A 22,003-nucleotide genomic window follows, 5' to 3' on the forward strand; every position below is an offset into this window, starting at 1 on the left:
AACTTCCTTTTCCATGTTTTCCTCACTCCTCAATGCCACGTCTTTCCATCCCACTGTGTTATTTGGGGGGAACAAAGTGTGTGCTGGGTTTACATGATGCTGTTCTTTCACTAGGGGCTTCCAGGTATTCTATATAGGGCAGTGATTTTAAAAATATATATATTAAATGACATTAAGTAATAATGTTGTATGTGGATTAAGTCTTAAATGATTCCTAACGAGTGACCTGCCAATCATTTGTCTGCATGTGTGTGTGCGTGGTTTCTGTCAATTTAGTGCTTTAGTGTTCAGTACTGCCACCTCCTGCTGAAAATTGAAGGTGCGGTGTCCATTGTTTCTTCACATTATCTCTCTTTATATATAAAAATCTGGCAATTCCTTGCATATATAGTATTACTGTACATCAAGACCAGTATCTGGCGGGGGATTGAACACATGACCAAAGAGTGACGAAGGGCTGTGTATCCCAATTACTACTTGCTTCGATACGGCCTTGAAGAACCATGTCTTTCCTTCTAAATTGTACTGTTTCCGTGTAAACTTGTCAATGAATTTATTTAGCACAGGCACAATGATTGTAGGTTTCTCGTAAACCGTAACTGGAACCTTCTTTTGGTGCTCCCTCCCTACCTGGAATTAGTAAAAGGGAAAAATAAAGTGTATGATGTTTATGGAACTGAGCCAGGAACGAGAACTGAAAATGGATTGCACACTAAGTTATTAAAGCAAATGCTGCATGTTAATCTTGCATAAAAGGAGAAACACTGAAGTTACCCAGTTGCCTTCATATGTAAAACTCGTGTCTTAATTCATGTAACTAATGCAATAAATATTGAGAATTGTGATTTTTTTTTTTTTGCTCTTTTGTACCTGTAGCTGAATGCAGGGCAGATGGGATTCTATCATCGTGTTTCTTTTAATATAAATTTAGAGTACTCAATCAATTTTTTCCAATTAAGGGGCAATTTAGCGTGGCCAATCCACCTACCCTGCCATCTTTGGGTCGTGGGGCTGAAACCCACGCAAACACGGGGAGAATGTGCAAACTCCACACGGACAGTGACCCAGAGCCGGGATCGAACCTGGGACCTCGGTGCCGCGAGGCACCAGTGCTAACCACTGTGCAACCGTGCTGCCCCAGCGTTATTTCATCATAGTCACCAAGTTATGTTGTCGATAGAAGACAACCATTGATTTTATAATAATCATTATTATTGTCACAAGTAGGCTTGTATTAACACCGCAATGAAGTTACTGAAAATCTAATCTCCACACTCCGGCGCCTGTTTGGGTAAACTGAGAGAGAATTCAGAATGTCCAAGGTAGAGATGGTGAGCAGTTTCAAATTCCAAGGGGTACACCTCTCCAAAAATCTGTCCTGGTCCACCCATGTCGACGCTGCCACTCCGAAAGCACAACAGCGCCTATCCTTCCTCAGGAAACTAACAAAATGTCCACATTAACTCTTAACAACTATTACAAATCATAGAATTTACAGTGTAGAAAGAGGCCATTCAGCCCATTGAGTCTGCACCGGCCTTAGAAAGAGCACCCTACCTAAGCCCACACCTCCACCGCATCCCAATCCCAATAACCCCACGCTACCTTTGTGGACACGAATTTAGCATAGCCAATCCACCTAACCTGCACATCTTTGGACTGTGGGGCGAAACTGGAGGAAACCTACGCTAACCACTGTGCTACCGTGCCCCCCCCCCCCCCTCCAAATGCACCATAGAAAGCATCCTATCTGGCCGCATCACAGCCTGTTATGGCAACTGCTCGGCCAAAACCGCAAGAAATTTCAGAGAGTCGTGATCACAGCCAAGTCCATCACACAAACCTGCCTCCCATCCATTGACTCCATCTTCACCTCCCGCTGCCTGGGGAAAGCAGACAACATAATCAAAGATCCCTCACACCTGGCTTACTCACTCTTTCAACTTCTTACATCTGGCAGGAGATGCAAAAGTCTGAGAACACACACGAACAGCCTCAAAAACAGCTTCTTCCCCGCTGTTACCAGACTCTTAAACGACCCTCTTATGGATTGACCTCATTAACATTACATCCCTGTATGCTTCACCCGATGTCGGTGTTTCTGTAGTTACCTTGTGTATTTATGTATTTTATTTTGTTTTCTTTTCATGTACTTAATGATCTGTTGAGCTGCTCGCAGAAAAATACTTTTCACTCTACCTCGGTACACATGACAATAAGGGCAGCACGATAGCATTGTGGATAGCACAATCGCTTCAAAGCTCCAGGGTCCCAGGTTCGCTTCCGGCTTGGGTCACTGTCTGTGCGGAGTCTGCACATCCTCCCCGTGTGTGCGTGGGTTTCCTCCGGGTGCTCCGGTTTCCTCCCACAGTCCAAAGATGTGCGGGTTAGGTGGATTGGCCATGATAAATTGCCCTTAGTGTCCAAAATTGCCCTTAGTGTTGGGTGGGGTTACTGAGTTATGGGGATAAGGTGGAGGAGTTGACCTTGGGTAGGGTGCTCTTTCCAAGAGCCGGTGCAGACTCGATGGGCCGAATGGCCTTCTGCACTGTAAAATCTATGTCTAATAAGCAAAATCCAATCCAATTCCAATCCAATCCAATTAACAGCACGTCTTTCGGGACTGCAGGGAGGAAACCGGAACATCTGGAGGAAATCCACGCAGATAGGGATAACGTGCAGACTCCGCACAGACAGTGCCCCAAGCAGGAATCAAACCCGGGACCCTGGTGCTGTGAAGCAACAGTGCTAATCACTGTACTACCGCATCTCTATGCTCTTCTAGTCATGGGTGTGGCCACAGATTAGTCACATGAATGCCATGCAGCACAAAAATGCCTTGGGCACAACGCAGACAAATGTACCTCACATGGAAAGAAGGTATTGCATTTTTATAGTACCTCAGGACATCAAAAAAAGTGATTGACAGCCGATTAAGTACTTTGTGACGTGCAACCGCTTCTGTAATGTCGGAAAACCGACAGGTAGTTTGCACCCAGTGGAGCCGCAAACAGCAATGTCATAACAACCAGATAATCTGTTAGGCGAATGAGATGCTACAAAACTGCTTTGGTCTTTGAAATGCTGCCATGCGATCTTTTATGTCTACATGAGAGGTCCTGGGGGGATGGGGTGGTTGGCGAGCCTGTGGGAGTGGACACCAGTAGTAGAGCTGTTCGTGTGCGCAGGTGCTTAACTGCTCCTGAACCTTATCTGAAATACGGGACTAGGCTAACCTGGCAGCAAACAGCATGGGACAACCACCTCAAATGTGGGAAGGTCCCATTAAATAGGGGAAGGTTGGTCACCCCGATACCAGCTTACATTGTTTACCCCTAATTGCCCTAGAAACGATGGTGGTGAATTCCTTCCTTGGACTCCTGCAATCAGTGTGTGAAAGTAGTCCCACATTGCTGTTAAATAGTGTGGTCATCTAAAATGGCCGCCCGCAGAGGATGATGGGAAATGTGGTCAGGTTGGGACACAGACAGGCCACAATTTGTGTATATTGCAAACAACAACTCAGACTTATACAGAAACTCACACCTGCTAGAGGCCACTCACAGGTCTCCCCAGGACAATAGGCTTCAGTTTGAAACTTAACATTAGTAGCAGACTCAGGGGCGCCTATTTGCCTTATTTGGGAGTGCCTACGTGCCTTGGACAACAACAACTAGGACCCGCCCAGCCATCAAGGTATCCGCCCCTAACTGGCCAGAATCAATCAGGGTGATTGAAATCCTATTGATCCATTGGATCCCGACCTGGGACTGCCCAAAAGAGCGTGAAAGATCGGAGGTTAAGAGGTACTCCACAACCAGCATTCTGTCCCTTTTAAGACTGGCTTCTGTGTGCCAACTGCAGCACATCGACCAGCCATGTTCAAGGACCTGCAATCTGCACCTGAAAGACAACACTCAGCTTAGACGCACCAGACGATCTCCAGCTGCCACACCTGGGGAACCAGATAAAGGCCTTATCTAACCTGCACACAGCCGGTCACTTGAAAGTTAAGTAAAGGTCGTTTAACTGCTAGATACAGTCTAATGTGTAGTAGCGTGTAATTTATTAAGTATAGAAGTAATCTTAGGTTCAATAATAAACTGATTATACTGAATACTGGTTGTGTGGTAATTTGTCCAATATACAGAACACACTTGCACACTGTGATTATTTACATTAATAAAGATAGAAGTCAACAATAGGGAGTTGCAGAATTTTATAATCTTTATTGGTGTCACAAGTAGGGTTACAGTAACACTGCAATGAAGTTACTGTGAAAATCCCCTAGTCGCCACACTCCGGCGCCTGTTTGGATACACTGAAGGAAAACTCAATGTCCAATTCACCTAACAAGCACGCCTTTCTGGACTTGCGGGAGGAACCCGGAGCACCTGGAGGAAACCCACGCAGACACTGGGAGAACGTGCAGACTCCGCACAGACAGTGACCCAAGCCGGGAATCGACCTGTGAAGCAACATTGATAACCACTGTACTACCGTGCTGCCCTAACAACAATAAAGAAACAGATTATATTTCCAAGTCACGATGGTGTGGCTTGGAAGGGAATTTGCAGGTGGTGGTTCCTGCTATGCAGCTGCTTCCCTTGTTCTGCTGGATGGTAGAACAACAAAGAACAAAGAAAAGTACAGCACAGGAACAGGCCCTTCGGCCCTCCAAGCCTATGCCGACCATGTTGCCTGTCTAAACTAAAATTTTCTACACTTCCTGGGTCCATTACCCTCTATTGCTGTCGAAGGCGCCTTGGTGAGTTGCTGCAGTGCATCTTGTAGATGGTTCACACAGCTCCTACAGAACATTGGCGGGGAAGGAAGTAAATGCTTAAATTAATGAATGGAGCGCCGCCGTAGTGGGCTGCTTTGTCCTGGATGGTGATAAATTCTGAGTGATAATAGAGTTGAATTTATTCACGCAAGTGAAGAACCTCCATCACATTCCTGGCTTGCGTCTTGTTGATGATGGAAAGACTGTGCACTGTCAGCAGTACGTGTTGTAATATAACCAGCATCTGATCTGCTATTGTAACAACAGTATTTTTGTGGCTGTGGATAAGTTTCTGATATCCCTTCGGAGAGATGTGTCGACTTTTGTTGGAAATGGTCGTTGTCTGCACTTGTGTAATGCAAATATTACCATTTATCCAGTCCAGGTCTGAAAGCTGCCCAGGTCTGGGGGCATATGGGTACAAACTTCTTCATTAATGTTCTGGGACTTGCCTCAGAAGTGGTTCTGAGTTCACCTCCAAGGGCAGCACGGTAGCACAAGTGGCTAGCACTGTGGCTTCACAGCACCAGGCTCCCAGGTTCGATTCCCCACTGGGTCACCGTCTGTGCGGAGTCTGCACGTTCTCCCCGTGTCTGCGTGGGTTTCCTCCGGGTGCTCCGTTTCCTCCCACAGTCCAAAGCCGTGCACGTTAGGTGGATTGGCCATGATAAATTGCCCTTCGTGACCAAAAAGGTTAGGAGGGGTTATTGGGTTACAGGGATAGGGTGGAAGTGAGGGCTTAAGTGGGTCAGTGCAGACTTGATGGGCCGAATGGCCTCCTTCTGGACTGTTATGTTCTATGTAATCCACAGCTGACACTGAAGAGCCAACTTGGTTAAAGATTGTGTGAATGGGTGAGTTCACATGCCTGACTATGTCCGTCATATTTTTATTCAATATACAAAAATGCAATTGGCCACATCTGCGTTCCCAACTAGGTACGTGTAACTTGAATCTAGCCTATTGGACAACATTGATCTATTTACCCAAACTATCCATCGTTCTCATTGTTATTTCTGGAATTAACGGCTGACTGGTCTATAACTCCCTGTCTTCTCTCAACCTCCCTTTTTTTATATAGTGGGGTTACATTACCTACCCTCCAATCGTAGGAACTGTTCCAAGGACTATAGAATCTTGGAAGCTGACCATCAATGCATCCACTATTTCTAGAGACACTTCCTTAAGTACTCTGGGATTTGATATCAGGCCCTGGGGATATATTGGTCTTCAATTTCCCCAACACCATTTCCCTACCAATACAGATTTCCATCAGTTCCTCCCTCTCACGAAACCCTGTATTCCTCAAACATTTCTGGTAAGATATTTGTGTCCATCTTTGTGAAGACAACCAAAGTACGTATTTGATTGGTCAGCCATTTCTTTGTTGCGCTGTATCTGAAAGGGGCTGTTTAGCACAGGGCTAATTCTCGTCCAAACTGTCTTGTATCCTTTAGAATGGAACTCCAGTATTACTGATTTTTGCAGCGATTTTAAACTTTGGAACCTTTTTTTCCATCTGGGACTTCTGTCACCCGTGGCGGTCCCATTTACGTTCTCTCATGCAGCTGATGTCTGGCTCCTCACCCATTTAGTGTTCTGGATATTCATCGAAGTATCAGAGAGTTGTTACGGTGCAGAAAGAGACCATTCAGCCCATCATGCCCACACTGTCCCCCCCAAACGAGCATTATGACTGAGTGACCATTCTCCTGCTTTTTCCCTGTGCCCTTGCACATTGTTTCTATTCACGGAATCATCTAAGGCCTGCTTGAACGCCTTGATGTGCTGGTTGACCTCACAGTCACAAAATACAGATGGTCTGGAACTGAGGCAACTGAGGTGCCAGCTTTAATTGCATGAATTCCTCATATTTAATATCGGATCTAGGGAGGGAAGTTAGAGGAAGTAGCTAATTGTTGAAAATAAGCATTCCTTCTGCTGAAATAATAGGAAGTGTCAGGGGCTGTTACATTGATCCTGTACCATGTTCTGGACAGATTGCATTGTTCGTACTATATCCAGCTTTGGTCATCAAGGCACAAGGGCAACAGCCGAGCCATGGAGGACTGAGCTATGAGAGAAGACCAAAGAAAACCCATCTCTTTGGCCTTGAATGATAGCAAGTGATTTGGAGAGGCTTATGACAAGGAAATAGTAAATCCATGGCTCAGAGTGAAAGGAGCACAAGATCCATGGACCATAAGTGAAGATGGGTAAGAAGAAAATGTCAACAAATATCTGAAGAAATGCTTTATTAGCGTAGTCGTGCACTTTTGTGTGTAGATTTTTAAATAGGAGGCAGAGGGAGTAATTTCTGTCCGGTTTGATTCCCGGCTTGGGGCACTGTCTGTGCCGAGTCTGCACGTTCTATCTTTGTCTGCGTGGGTTTCCTCCCACAAGTCCCGGAAGATGTGCTTGTTAGGTGAATTGGACATTCTGAATTCTCCCTCAGTGTACCCGAACAGGCGCCGGAGTGTGGCGACGCGGGGCTTTTCACAGTAACTTCATTGCAGTGTTAATGTAAGGCTACTTGTGACGATAATTATTATTAATTAAAGATTATTATTATAAAAATGGAATAAAGTAAAAACCAGCAGCATTAAATAATTCATATTCACTTTCTAACATGTATTTATTTTATAACATTACAAACCACATACATTTCATCCAACACAATAAACCATATCGAATGAACTGCATCACTTCATGTTAAAAATCTTCACAATCATCTAATAATAATATAATAATCGCTTATTGTCACAAGTAGGCTTCAATGAAGTTACTGTGAAAAGCCCCTAGTTGCCACATTTCGGCACCTGTTTGGGGAGGCCAGTATGGGAATTGAACCGCGCTGTTACCTTGTTCTGCATTACAAGCCAGCTGTTTAAAAACCACCATCGGGAATAGCTGCCATGTTGGTATTAGTTGGTCTCCCATCATTACATTGTTGACCAGGTGGGACCCGAACATATCCTAGGCCAGCTTACATTTCTCTTTGTGTTGTCTTCCTGGTCTCAAATTGTACACTTCCTTGATCCATATCCATCCAGACTTTCTTGTGAACATGGACCTCAATAGTTCTCTGAAATTTCTCGCTGGAGAGAGTTTTGAACTTGCATGTTGCCATCGGGTTTAATTTTAAGTCATCTGTCATACGAGGATTTGAGTTCAGAAGTAGTGATGTCTTACTGCAGTTATACAGGGCCTTGGTGAGACCACATTTGGAGTATTGCGTTCAGTTTTGGTCTCTCTACCTCAGGAAGGGTATAGTTGCCATAGAGGAAGTGCAGGCAAGGTTCACTAGGCTGATACCAGGATTGGCAGGACTATCCTCTGAGGAGAGATTGGTTCAACTGGGCCTGTATTCACTAGAGTTTAGAAGGATGAGAGGAGATCTGATTGAATTGTATAAAATTCTCACAGGGCTGGACAGACTAGATGCAGGGAGGATATTTTCCCTGGTTGGGGAATCTAGAAGCAGGGGACACAGTCTCAGAATATGAGGTAGAGGACTATTTAGTCTATTTAGACTATTTAGTAGTCAGTCCATTTAGGACTGATGTGAGGAAACAATTCTTCACTTTGTACCTTTGGACCGTGGGAGGAAACTGGATTACCCAGAGGAAACCCAAAGATCAGCCATGGTCATATTGAATGGCAGAGCTGGACCAAAGGGCTGAATGGCCTACTCTTGCTTCTAGTTTCTATGTTTAAGACAGAACCACTGTGAACCACGTCTCCTCAAGGCCAGCTGTCTTCACAAGGACAATTTTGGTAATGGTCTTGTCCGCTGACAAGTCAAAGCTCATTGGTGTTTACTTAATGTTTCCAATGCCGGCCAATAAAAGATTCAAAAACAGCTTCTTCACCACTGTTACCAGACTCCTGAATGACCCTCTTATGGACTGAACTGATCTCTTCACACATCTTCTCTACTGAGTAGTGCTACACTCCATATGCTTCATCCGATGTCTGTGTCTATATATTTACATTGTTTATTTATGTCCTAGGGCTGGTTTAGCTCACTGGGCTAAATTGCTGGCTTTTAAAGCAGACCAAACAGGCCAGCAGCACGGTTCGATTCCTGTACCAGCCTCCCCGGACAGGTGCTGGAATGTGGTGACTAGGGGCTTTTCACAGTAACTTCATTGAAGCCTACTCGTGACAATAAGCGATTTTCATTTTCATGTTTTTCATGTATGGAAAGATTTGTCTGAACTGTACGTAAAACAATAATTTTCACTGTACCTTGGTAGTCATAACAGTAAACCCAAATCCAAATCTTCGACAAGAGAGAATCTAACCATCGTCTTGACATTCAGTGGCATGACCATCATTGAATCTCCCGCAATCAACATCCTGGGGGTTACCATTGGCCAGATCCTCAAATGGACTAGCCCTATGAATACTGTGGTTACAACAGCAGGTCAGATGCGAAGAATCTTGTGGAGAGTAACTCAACTCCTGATTCTCCAAAGCCTGTCCACCATCTACAAGGTGCTAGTCAGGAGAGTGATGGAATACTCTCCACTTGCGTGGATGAGTGCAGCTCCAACAACACTCAAGACGTTTGACACCATTCAGGACACAAAGCAACCCGCTTTATTGCTCCACCTTCTACAAACATTCAATCCCTCCATCACTGACAAAAAACCATGTGCACTCTCTTCAAGATACACCGCAGGAACTCACCAACACTCCTTAGACAACACCTTCCAAACCCACGACCACTACCATTTAGCAGGGCAAGAGCAGCAGATGTATGGGATGTCCACCACCTGGAAGTTCCCCTCCAAGTCACTCACCATCCTGACTTGGAAATATATTGTCGTTCCTTCACTGTCGCTGGGTCAAAATCCTGGAACTCCTTCCCTAACAGCACAGTGGGTGTCCGTACACCTCGTTCTGGGTGGCAAGGTAGCATAGTGGTTATCTCTGTTGCTTCACAGTGACAGGGACCCGGGTTCAATTCCTAGCTTGGGTCACTGTCTGTGTGGAGTCTGCATGTTCTCCCCGTGGGTTTCCTCCGGGTGCTCTGGTTTCCTCCGACACGTCCCGAAAGAGGTGCTTATTAGGTGAATTGGATATTCTGAATTCTCCCTCAGTGTACCCGAACAGGCACCAGAGTGTGGCGACTAGGGGATATTCACAATAACTTCATTGCAGTGTTAATGTAAGCCTACTTGTGACACTAATAAATATTATGAACTGCAGGGTTCAAGAAAGCAGCTCACCATCACCTTCTCAAGGACAATTAGGATGGGCAATAAATGCTGGCCTAGCTCACAAGCTGCAAATGATATTCAACATTTCTACAATGATAGTGCTTATTGCAAATGAAACAATAATAACACCCAAACAGATGATTTCTTGTACTACAATGCTGACAAAACTTCAAAAGTACTTAAATGGATTTAAAGTATTTTGAGACACCCAGTGGTTCTGAAAGGCACGAATTTGTCTATATATATATATATATGTTTCTGGAACATACTTCTTCATTCACTTGAGGAAGGAGCATTACTTTGAAAGCTAGTGTTTTAAACAAACCTGTTGGACTTTAACCTGGTGTTGTAAGACTTCTTACTGTGCTCACCCCAGTCCAACGCCGGCATCTCCACATCATATCCAGTCATCTGCACTGCCTCTGGTGGTGAACAGAGGGAAACATCTGGCACGGATTGGCAGCAGCCCTGAATTCAGGAGTTGTGGATCTGAATATCTGAATTCTCCTTCCCCCTAGCAAAATGAGTGCATGGGCAGCAAAAATAAGGGGGAAGAGAGGAGCTCCCTTAATATGAGTAAGACCTGGCCCCAGACATGGACATATATGCGCACACATTATTGAAGGTGGTAGGGCAGGCCTCTTGGCAAAGATTAAGCATAGGACCAAGTGCGAGTTCAGGTGCAATGCCTGTTCTTGTCAGCTTATAGAATCATAGAATTTACAGTGTAGAAGGAAGACATTGGGCCCGTTGAATCCACACTGGCCCTTGGAAAGAGCACCCTACCCAAGCACACATCTCTACCCTATCCCTGTAACCCCACCCCACCACTTTGGTCACTAAGGGCAATTTAACATGGCCAATCCACTCAACCTGCACATCTTTGGACTGTGGGAGGAAACCGGAGCACCCGGAGAAAACCCACGCAGACACAGGGAGGACGTGCAGAGTTCGCACAAACAGTGACCCAAGCCGAGAACTGAACCTGGGACCCTGGAGCTGTGAAGCAACTGTGCTAACCACTGTGCCGCCCCAGTGGATCTTGCATGTCTCCTTTGTCAAGCTTGGATCCTGCATGTCTTCTTTTTGGGGACCAGGAATTGATTTGAACTTTTAAAAAAATTTAGAGTACCCAATTGTTTTTTTTTCTTCCACTTAAGGGACAATTTGGTGTGGCTAATTCACCTACCAGACATACCTTTGGGTTGTGGGGGTGAGACCCATGCAGACACGGGGAGAATGTGCAAATTCCACACGGGCAGCGATCTGCGGCCGGGATCGAACCCAGGTCCTCACATCCATGAGGCAGCAGTGCTGACCACTACATCACCGTGCCGCCCTGAATTGATTTGTACTTCAATCGGTTTGAACTTGAAAAAAATTCTCATATGGCACCGGAGCGTGGTGACTCTCTGCGAGCTCTCTCCCACAGGTCCTCTTCCTACATCTCTTATCACAGTGCTATTTATATGTCCTGTGGTTTTCATGTATGAAACAATCTGTATGCAGAACAAACTTTTCACTGTATCTCGGTACACGTGACAACCCAAATCCAAATTGTTTTTGGAGACAGCAAAAGAGAATGATTGTCCTGTCCACTCTGCGCATTGGCTTTGTAACTCCGAGAACGGAATAATTTTTTTAAAAAAAGGCTGAGACAGTGGTTAATAAAGTTTACAAGTCCCAGCTTTTAAATGTACAGACATAGAATACAAAAGCAATTATGTTTTGGCAGTTGGATAGATGTATTCTAAGTGATGAGGCTCGGGGTAACTTTCCACTCATGAAACGATCAAGAATGACATTTAGGATGACTGGCTAAAGAAGCAATAGCGATATGAGAAAAAGACCTCCTTCACATAGCTAGTGGCAAGGCTTTGAAATCTGCCTGTAAGGTGGTGGCAGGTTCAGCCGATGCATTCACGAGGATATTCGATGATTATTCGAAAATGACCAATCTGCAGGATTCCGGGAAGAAGGTGAGAGAATGGCACGAGATTGAATGCCCATTCGGACCGCCGGAGCAGAGACAATGGCCTCCATTTTCCGCCTTTCAGAATGATTCAGAATGCAGCGCTGGAACAATTCTGCGAAGTTATTTTTTAAAATAAATTTAAAGTTCCCAATTCTTCTTTTCCCAATTAATGGGCAATTTAGCGTGGCCAATCCACCTACCCTGCACATCTTTGGGTTCTGGGAATGCGACCCACACACACACGGGGAGAATGTGCAAACTCCACACAGGTAACCCAGGGACGGATTTGAACCTGGGTCCTTGGCACCGTGAGGCAGCAGTGCTAACCACTGTGCCACCATGCTGCCCCTATTGTGTGAAGTTACAATGATTTTTTATAAAATGCTAGTTCATCCCCAATTGGGTGTATGGTGCCCAAGCCAACGCACCTTACTTTCGGAATGACATGAAGGCATTGGAGGGGGCGCAAAAGGAATTTATTTATCGGGATGGTTCCGGGACGAAGGACTTCAGTTCCGAGGGTAGATTAGGGCAGCTGGAGTTGCTTTGCTGAAAAATAAATTCTGAGAGATTTGATGAGAGGTGAACAAAAACACGAGTGGGCCAGATCAGAGCAGTAGATGGAAGAGAAACCGTTCCCACTAGCGGAAAGATCGGGATGCAGCGGACAGGGGACAGCTTGGAGCAGTGAGTGGCCAGACCCCGAATGCACCCGTGCCCAGAGGGCAGCGGAGGCCGAATGGTAACGGGACAGGGAGCCGGGGGAGGAGCTGTAGTCCCCTGCTGCTCTCTCTCCCGCTCCCTGCAGTGGAGGGGGTTTGGAGGGAGGGAGGGTGAAAGACTACAACCCCCAGCAGGCCGCGGGGGGGAGGGGAGGCCGGGATCCGCTCCTGCGCAATCGGGAGCGGCCGGGAACCCGGAGTGAGGATTCGCGAGACTCGAACCTGCCAAATAATCAAAGTGAGAGAGAGAGAGAGAGCGAGAGAGAAAGCGGGGGGCAAAACCCGGCCCGGCTCGGGCCCCGGAGGGAGGTATGTGCCGCAACCCTTCCGTGTGGGCAGAGGGACGGCCGGGCTGAGGGTGAGGGAGGCTGAGGGAAGGGAGGGAGTGCGGAAGGAGGGCGAACCCCGAGGGCGAGCAGTGTTAGTTTTAGCGCTGGTTACATTGGGGAAGGTAGCAGCTTCACGGATACAATGTTTCCATTCCGGCCGCCATTCCGCCTGTTCTTTGTTACAATGTTGCACACAGCGGATCGCTCTTAAAACCCGGCTGGAGGCAGGCGGCGGCCGCCTGGATCGGCAGGGAGCTGCACACAGCCCAGCCTCACAGCTCAGCCTAAACTCACACGCAAAACCCAGCCCAGCCTCAAATATACACACAGAGCCCAGCCTCACTCACACTCAGCCTAACCTCACACTCACAGCTCAGCCTCACACACACTCAACCTAAGCTCACACACAGCTCAGCCTCACACACACTCAACCTAAGCTCACACTCACAGCTCAGCCTCACACACACTCAACCTAAACTCACGCTCACAGCTCCGCCTCACCTCACACACACTCAGCCTAACCTCACACTCAGCCCAGTCTGACTCACACTCACAGCCCAGTCTGACTCACACCCCAGCCTCACAAGCACACACACACCCCCTAACCTCACACTCACAGCCCAGCCTCACAGACTGAGGGGAGGGGGCCTCACACACACTCCAGCCTCACAGAGAGGATGAGGGGAGGGAGACACACACAGCCGCCTCCACAGCGGCCTGCAGCCTCCGGCGCTGCTCTCCCCTCTCTGAGCCAAACCCAGCGCCATCGCCATAATAATGGACAATATATCAGCTCGGCGACACGTTATTATCCACCCCCCCGTACACACACACAAACAACCCCTTTCCCACCGAATTGGGATTTCCCCTCGCTTCAAAACAAAAAAAATCACCCGTTCTCAGTTTTTTTTGAAAAGGATACTTTTTATTTTGGTGTGTATTTTCTGCGGGGGGACGGGCGGGGTGTGTGTGGTCGGAGGTGGTCAGTGGTGACAGGAGCTGGGCTCAGGGCCCACACGGTGTTAGAGGTGGCATCACTGGTAAAGCCACTGGAATTTGCCCGGGTGTGATCATGTTTCCACAGTGTGATCTCTCAGAGAATTGAGGCTTCAGTGGGTTTCAGACTGGGACACCCCTGGTAAATTTAATCGAGCCTTTTATCTAGGCCCCAGTCTCTTTGCTAGGAATCATTCATTGAAGCATAGGTGGCATTTTAGTCATTTCCTAATAAAACCTAAATATATATCATCCAGTATGGTTGTGCAATTTCAGTGATGTCGGTATAAATAGATTCAGGGCTGTTCACATAGATCAATATCTCAAAAACAGAAAATGCTGGACCATCTCAGCAGGTCTGGCAGCATCTGTGGAGAGAGAAGGTAGCTAATGTTTTGATTCTGGATGACTGTCAAAGCTGTTATGTCTTGCTCTCGGCCATTGTTTTCCTTGCTTGCTGCAGTATTGTGATCCGGAAACTTCTGTTAGTTGTTTGGTGCAACTTTTTCACATATACTTTCAAAGTGTAAGCTATTTTGACACACTTATTTTTGAAATGCAAGTCAATATGTCGTTAAAATGACTTGACCGTTGCAACAACAAGCTGCATCAGGAATTCTGGGAGAGAGGTGAAGTTGACCAACTTGAGTTCTGGTAATTTTATTAGTGTCACAAGTAGGCTTACATTAACACTGCAGTGAATTACTGTGAAAATCCCCTAGACACCACACTTGGGCGCCTGTTCGGGTACACGGAGGGAGAATTCGGAATATCTAATTCACCTAACAAGCACATCTTTCGGGATTTGTGGGAAGAAACTGGAGCACCCGGAGGAAACCCACGCAGACACGGGGAGAACATGCAGACTCCGCACAGACAGTGACCCAAACCGGGAATCGAACCTGGGGCCCCTGTGCTGTGAAGCAACAGTGCTACACACTGTGCTATCGTGCTGTACTCCATTATAATGGGAATGTACGCAACACGAGCTTTTAAATGAGAGTGTGGTTCTTTTGGATCATTTTGGAGGTTTATTTTGATTCTGGATGACTGTCAAAGTCATCCTCGCTTCCTCGAAAGTCATCCTCGAAAAGCTAGGGGCTTTTCACAGTAACTTCATTGAAGCCTACTCGTGACAATAAGCAATTTTTTTTTTTTTTTTTAAATTTAGAGTACCCAATTCTCTTTTTTTTAATTAAGGGCCAATTTAGCGTGGCCAATCCACCTACCCTGCCCACCTTTTTGGGTTGTGGGTGAGACCCACGCAGACATGAGGAGAATGTGCGAACTCCACGCGGACAGTGACCCGGAGCCGGGATCGAACCTGGCTCCTCCGCGCTATGAGGCAGCAGTGCTAACCACTGTGCCACATTGCTGCCCCTCAGTTTATTGTTAAATAAAGAAATATCTTTTCATTGTTTCATGGCATATGTTCTCCATCCCTACCTGTCCTTGAACTGAGTGACTTGCTTGGCCATTTTAGAGGGCAATTATGAGATAAGCGCATTACTGTGGATCTGGAGTCTCAACACGGGCCAGACCAGGTAATATTAGCAGATTCCCTCCTCAAAAAGCACATTAGTGAGATTAGATGTGTTTTTTAATGACAATTGGTGATTGTTCATGGTCACCATTACTGAGACTAGCTTTCAATGTCAGAATCATTAATTGAATTTAAATTTCACCAGCTGTCACAATGGGAACATTGTCCCCAGAGTAATAAACTCTGTATTTGTGTTTGTTTTATTGTCACATGTACTGAGGTACAGTGAAAAGTATTGTTCTGCGTCCAGTCCAGACAGATAAATCCATACATGAAGAAAAATAGGGCTTACATAAATTCAGAATGTAAGTACATAGACACAGGCATTGGGTGAAGCATACAGGAGTGTGGTACTACTCAGTAGAGAAGATGTATGAAGAGATCAGATCAGTCCATACGAGGATCATTCAGGAGTCTGGTGTCGGCGGGGAAGAAGCTGTTTTTGAATCTGCTAATGCGTGTTCTCAGACTTTTGTATCTCATGCCCGATGGAAGAAGTTGAAAGTTTGTGGGCAGCACAGTAGCACAAGTGGATAGCATTGTGGCTTCACTGCGCCAGGGTCCCAGGTTTGATTCCCCGCTGGGTCACTGTCTGCGGAGCCTGCACGTTCTCCCCGTGTCTGCGTGGGTTTCCTCCGGGTGCTCTGGTTTCCTTCCAGAGTCCAAAGATGTGCAGGTTAGGTGGATTGGCCATGATCAATTGCCCTTTGTGACCAAAAAGGTTAGGAGGGGTTATTGGGTTACGGGGATAGGGTGGAAGTGAGGGCTTACGTGGGTCGGTGTAGACCCGATGGGCCGAATGGTCTCCTCCTGCACTGTATGTTCTATGGAAGAGTGAATAACCTAGGTGTGAGGTGCCTTTGATTATGCTGCCCGCTTTCCCAAGGCAGCGGGAGGTGTAGGCAGAGTCAATGGATAGAAGGCGGGTTCGTGTGATGGACTGGGTGGTGTTCACGACTCTCTGTAGTTTCTTACGGTCTTGGGCCAAGCAGTTGCCATACCAGGCTGTGATGCAGCCAGATAGGATGCTTTCAATGGTGCATTTGTAAAAGTTGGTAAGAGTCAATGTTGACATGCCGGATTTCCTTCGTTTCCTGAGAAAGTTTAGGGGCTATTGTGCTTTCTTGGTCGTAGCCACGTAACTCACATTTATATAGTGCCTTTCATCACCTCAGGATGTTCCAAAGTACTTTACAATCCACAAAGAACCTAGATTCACTGTTGCACTGTAGATTCACTGTTGTACTGTAAATTCGCTGTTGCATTGTAGGCAATCATTTTGCTCACAGTAAGCTCCCACAAGTAACAGTGAAGTAAATGAGCAGATCATCTCTTCTCCAGTGTACAGGAGTGCTATTAGACTTGAAATGTTAACTCTGTTTCTCTGCGCCGATGCTGCCAAGACCGGCCGAGTTTTTTCAGAACTTCCTGTTACAAAAAGAACAATACAGCACAGGAAGAGGCCCTTCGGCCCTCCAAGCCTGTACCGTTCATGATACCACCCTTGGCCAAAACCCTCAGCACTTTCTAGTGCCATACCCCTCTATACCCACCCTATCCACGTGTTTGTCAAGATGCTTTTTGAACGCTGTTAATGTATCTGCTTCCACAACCTCCCCTGGCAACGTGTTCCAGGCACTCACCACCCTCTGTGTAAAAACACTTGCCTCGCATATCTCTAAACTTTGCCCCATGGACCTTAAACGTATGTCCCCTGGTGACTGACCCCTCCACCCTGCTCTGCTCTGCCAGTTTCCTAATTAGGTCAATAATTTGCCTTTAATTCCATGAGCTACCACGTGAATGGTCTCTTAGGAGGGGCTTCATTAAATGCCTTCTGAAAGTTCATACAATATCTCTCATTGGTATACTACTTTCGGCACCTCTTCAAAACAAATTCAGTCAGGCTCGTGAAGGGTAACATATACTTTCCAAATCACACTCTCTGATCAGCTAAAAAAAATTCAACGTTTTCCGTTACCAATGCTTAAATACAGACTCTAGTAATTCCTGACAAAAGATGTTACGCTAACTGGTCTATAATGCTCTGGTTTTCCTCCCACCTTTCTTAAATAGCAGAGTGAACGACACATTTTCCAATCTGAAGGAACAGTTCCTAAATCATGAGAATTTAGGAAGATTATAGTTGAGGCAAATGTAGTGTTCTCACCAACCTAATTTCAAACCCTGGATGGAAACCATCTGGTCCTGGGGATTTGTCATTCTTTCGTGTCATTATTTTCTTCATTTTTTTTTTGCATAGCTTAATTTTGTTAAAAGTTCCCATGGCGTTATTCCGAGGAAGAGCAGCGAGGCTCTTCCTCATGTCCCTGATGAATATTTATCCCTCATTCGAAATCACAAAAACAAATCACACTGCTGCTTGTGGATCTTGCTGTGTGCAATTTTGGCTGCCACATTTTCAACATTCCAACAGTTCCAGCACTTGAAAAATACTCCAATGGCTGTAAAGCACTTTGAGGTGGTCTTGTGTGTGTGAAAGGTGCAACAGAAATGCAAATCTTTCCAATATAGTTGTAAACATTTTTGTGTTGTCCCTGATATCCCTTGTGAGTCTCTTTTAATCCTCCCTTTTTGTAGCTCTCACTATCTGTTCTGTCAGATTCTTTGTGTCTTTGCTGTTCGCTAGGATTTTTGCTTTGAGTTTTATGCTTTTACTCTAGGGTTTTCTTGTGGCAAGTAGGGAACTTGTCCCTTTGGGGTATTAACCCTTTCTGTATCACAAATGCTTTTTTGAATTCCTATTGGTCTTCTGTCATTCTACCTCTTTGAAAGATTTGCTTCATTTATTGTGGACTAGCACTGTTTAATTGCATTGAAGTCAGTCTTACTTAAACCTTAGTAACTCAGAACAGATGAAGTGGGAGCAGCAGTATATCATACGGCCCCTCAAACATGCCCCACCATTCAATAAGATCATGGGTGATCTTTGACTGACCAAGGCAGCACTTTCCTGATGGATCCCCATATCCCTTGATTATCCATAGAATCCCGACAGTACAAAAGGAGGCCGTTCGGCCCATCGAGTTTGCACCGACCCTCCGAAAGAGCATAACTAGGCCGACTGCCCCTCTCTACCCTTCCCTGGACCTCTAAATCTATCTATTTCAGTTCTGAATCCACAAATCTCTGGCTGGAGATTTCCAAAGATTCACCACCTTAATTAGTGAATAACTCACCACTTGGCTCACAAAGCCTTTCCACCATCTTCAAGGCACAAGTCAGCAATCACATGCCTCAAGGACAAAGCAGTATGCTTTATTGGTGCCAGTTTAAGCATTTGCTCTCTACAAGATGCACTGCAACAATTATTTAAAAAAAATAAATTTAGAGTGCCCGATTCTTTTTTTTCCAATTAAGGGGCAATTTGGCGTGGCCCATCCACCTACCCTGCACATCTTTGGGTTGTGGGGGTGAGACCCACCCAGACATGGGGAGAATGTGCGAACTCCGCATGGACAGTGACCCCGGGCCGGGTTCGAACCTGGGACAGCAGTGCTAACCACTGCGCCACCGTGCCGCCCCTTCTTTAAATTATTTCTTGATGTAATATTTACAATTCTCCAGTCCGCTGGAACCACACCTGAGTCAAGGAAAAATTGTTGGATTTTCGAAAATGCTTAAGTGGCTTAATGGCTGACTCCTGTTTCTATGCTCCTAGATTTATGCTGCTGACAATATTGAGATTTGACTAGCAAGACATCAACATAATTAACTTTTTTTAGTCCCTTTCCTCCTCCTCAGTGGTACTGGGATGTAGTTTCATGGTGACAGCCCGACACCTTGGCATAGACATAGGAATAGGGAGCAGGTCTTATGTTTCCACAACCCTCGTTGGCAAGGTGTTCCAGGCCATTAGCAATAGCTGTGTTTTTAAAAAAAGGTTCTTCCTCAGATTCCAGCCTCCACCCCGTCCCCCTTCGGTATTTCATACCCAAAACTTTAGAGCATGAGAACTAGGAGCAGGAGTAGGCAATTCAGCGTCCATATCCTCTTTAAATATACTCAAAGTAAATTTCACCGCACTCTGGGGTAGTGAATTCCACAGATCCACGATTCTTTGAAAGAAGTTATTTCTCCTCATCTCTGTGTTAAATCTGCTGCCCCTTATCTTAAAACTATGACTTCTCATAGTTTTAGGAGATTGCCTCACAAGAGGAAGCATCCGCTCCATGTCTACTGATCAATACCTTTTATTATCTTAGGTACCTCAATTAGATCTCCTCTCAATTATTATTATCATTCGTTTAAACTCGAGCGAGTACAGGCCTAAACTGCATAATCTGTCTTCATAAGACAAATTCTTCATCTCTGGAATTAATCAAGTGAAGCTCCGCTGATCGGCCTCTATTGCAACTACATCCCTCCTCAAGTAAGGGGACAAAATCTGAACACAGTAAGGGATCGTTGTCCCCTAGTCTTTGAACTGTCAGCTTATCTTTGCCTATCACATCAAAATCTGTCATGCTCTTGTACACCTCTATCAAATATCGCTTCAGTCTCCATTGCTCCAAGGAGGAAAACCCCAGTTTCTTGAACCTAACCACGCAGCTAAAATCTCTGGAACCATTCTGGTAACTCTCCTCTGCATCATCTCAAGGATCTTCACACTTCTTCTAAAGTATGGTGACCAGAACTGGATGCAATACTCTAGTTGTGGCCTGACCAAAATGGCCTCTTTCTATGCTGCAATGTCAGAGTAGGCCATTCAGCCCGCTCGAGCCTGTTTGGCCATTCCATGAGACAATGGTTATTTTTCATGCTGTGCCTAGATGGTGAGTCGAGGCTTGCTATTGGACCTAGAAGATCGCACACAACTATGTTCTGATGTGGATGGTCAATTAGAAAGGAACCCTGGCTCAATTTTCTTCGCCATGCCCCAGGAAAGCTGAGGTCTCCCCTGCCATTGAGATCATCTGATTTGGCTCGGAATTTTGATTGAATCTCAACCATTTTTAGCACAACTCGTGCCTCTGTTTATCAGTATCAGTGCCTCCTGCGCCAATGAGTTCCACAGATTCACCACCTCTGGCTGAAGAAATTCCTCCTCATCTCAGTTTTAAAGGATCGTCTTTTCAGTCATGAGGCTGTGCCCTCGGTTCTAGTTTCTCCTACAAGTAGAAACACCCTCTCCACGTTCGCTCTATCCAGGCCTCACAGTATCCTGTAAGTTCAAGGAGATTCCACTCACCTCCTCCATCCTTCTAAACTCCCAACGAGTACAGACCCAGAGTGTTCAACCTCCCCTCAACCACAAGTCCTTAATTCCAGCGTCCATTCTTGTGAACGTCCTCTGGATCTTTTCCAAGGCCAGCGCATCCTTCCTTAGATACGGGGCACAAAACTGCTCACAATACTCCAAATAGGGTCTGACCAGAGCCTTATACTGCCTCAACAGTATATCTCTGCTCTTGTATATCTCAGTAAGAAGTCTTACAACACCAGGTTAAAGTCCAACAGGTTTGTTTCAAACACGAGCTTTCGGAGCACGGCTCCTTCTTCATTTACTTCACTGAAGAAGGAGCCGTGCTCCGAAAGCTCGTGTTTGAAACAAACCTGTTGGACTTTAACCTGGTGTTGTAAGACTTCTTACTGTGCTCACCCCAGTCCAACGCCGGCATCTCCACATCATTGTATATCTCAACATGAATGCTAACATTGCATTTGCCTTCCTAACTGCCAACTGAACCTGGTGGTGTTCCAGATATCTGCTGCCCATGTTCCTCTAGATGGTAGCGATCGTGGATTTGGAAGGTGCTGCCTAAGGAACCTTGGTGAGTTCCTGCAATGCATCTTGTGGATGGTACAAACTGCTGCCACCGTGTGTCAGTGGTGGAGGGAGTGGACGTCGGGGGATGGCGTGCCAAGCAAAGTGGCCTGCTTTGTCTTGGGTGGGGTCAAGTTTCTCGAGTGTTACTGGAGCTGCGCTCATTCAGGCAAATCGAACATAGGTTTTGCACAGGCAAGCATGGGAATGGCTGAACATAATGATGGGTAGGCAAAGAGAAAAAAACAATGCATTTCTGGACTGTCCTACTTTTGTTAATGATACTAATTGATTCTATGGAAGATTTGATGTGGTTGGTTTTAGACTTGAATGTAACAAGGTGAATCCCTGCATATTCACCTGTACAGTTCTCAGAGAATGAGGTTGTATCATGTCTTTCCTGTATTAAACCATATAAAGCTCCTGGTCCTGATGGACTAGGGGGCTAAAATATAGAAAGAATGTACTCAGCAGTTTAGAGGTTTACTTACAGTTGCTTCAATTTTTATTGGAAGTACTTAATGTTCCAAATACTTGGAAAGCATCAACTATCATACCTGTACCTGAAAAAACAGGAGCCAAATCATTTAATGGTTTTAGACATGTGACTCTTGCTTCTACCTGGCTAAATGTATA

At 45.7% G+C, this 22,003-nt stretch overlaps 1 protein-coding gene across 6 annotated transcripts in view; it reads left to right on the top strand.

The window, feature by feature from the left end:
• Positions 1-12,606: 12,606 nt before the first annotated feature.
• prdm15 (PR domain containing 15) overlaps positions 12,607-22,003 on the top strand; it is a 73,211-nt gene continuing 63,814 nt past the window's right edge. For 4 of the 6 annotated variants that reach the window (XM_038801445.1, XM_038801448.1, XM_038801450.1 and 1 more), the window contains exon 1: positions 12,903-13,020. The gene's annotated coding sequence lies outside the window, so the exon portion shown is untranslated. Of the gene's footprint in view, positions 12,677-12,902; positions 13,021-13,053; positions 13,070-22,003 lie in introns of those variants that run through there. The other 2 variants (XM_038801446.1, XM_038801447.1) reach the window with 2 other exon arrangements.

Source organism: Scyliorhinus canicula, chromosome 7 (genome assembly GCF_902713615.1).
Source record: "Scyliorhinus canicula chromosome 7, sScyCan1.1, whole genome shotgun sequence".
NCBI lineage: Eukaryota > Metazoa > Chordata > Chondrichthyes > Carcharhiniformes > Scyliorhinidae > Scyliorhinus > Scyliorhinus canicula.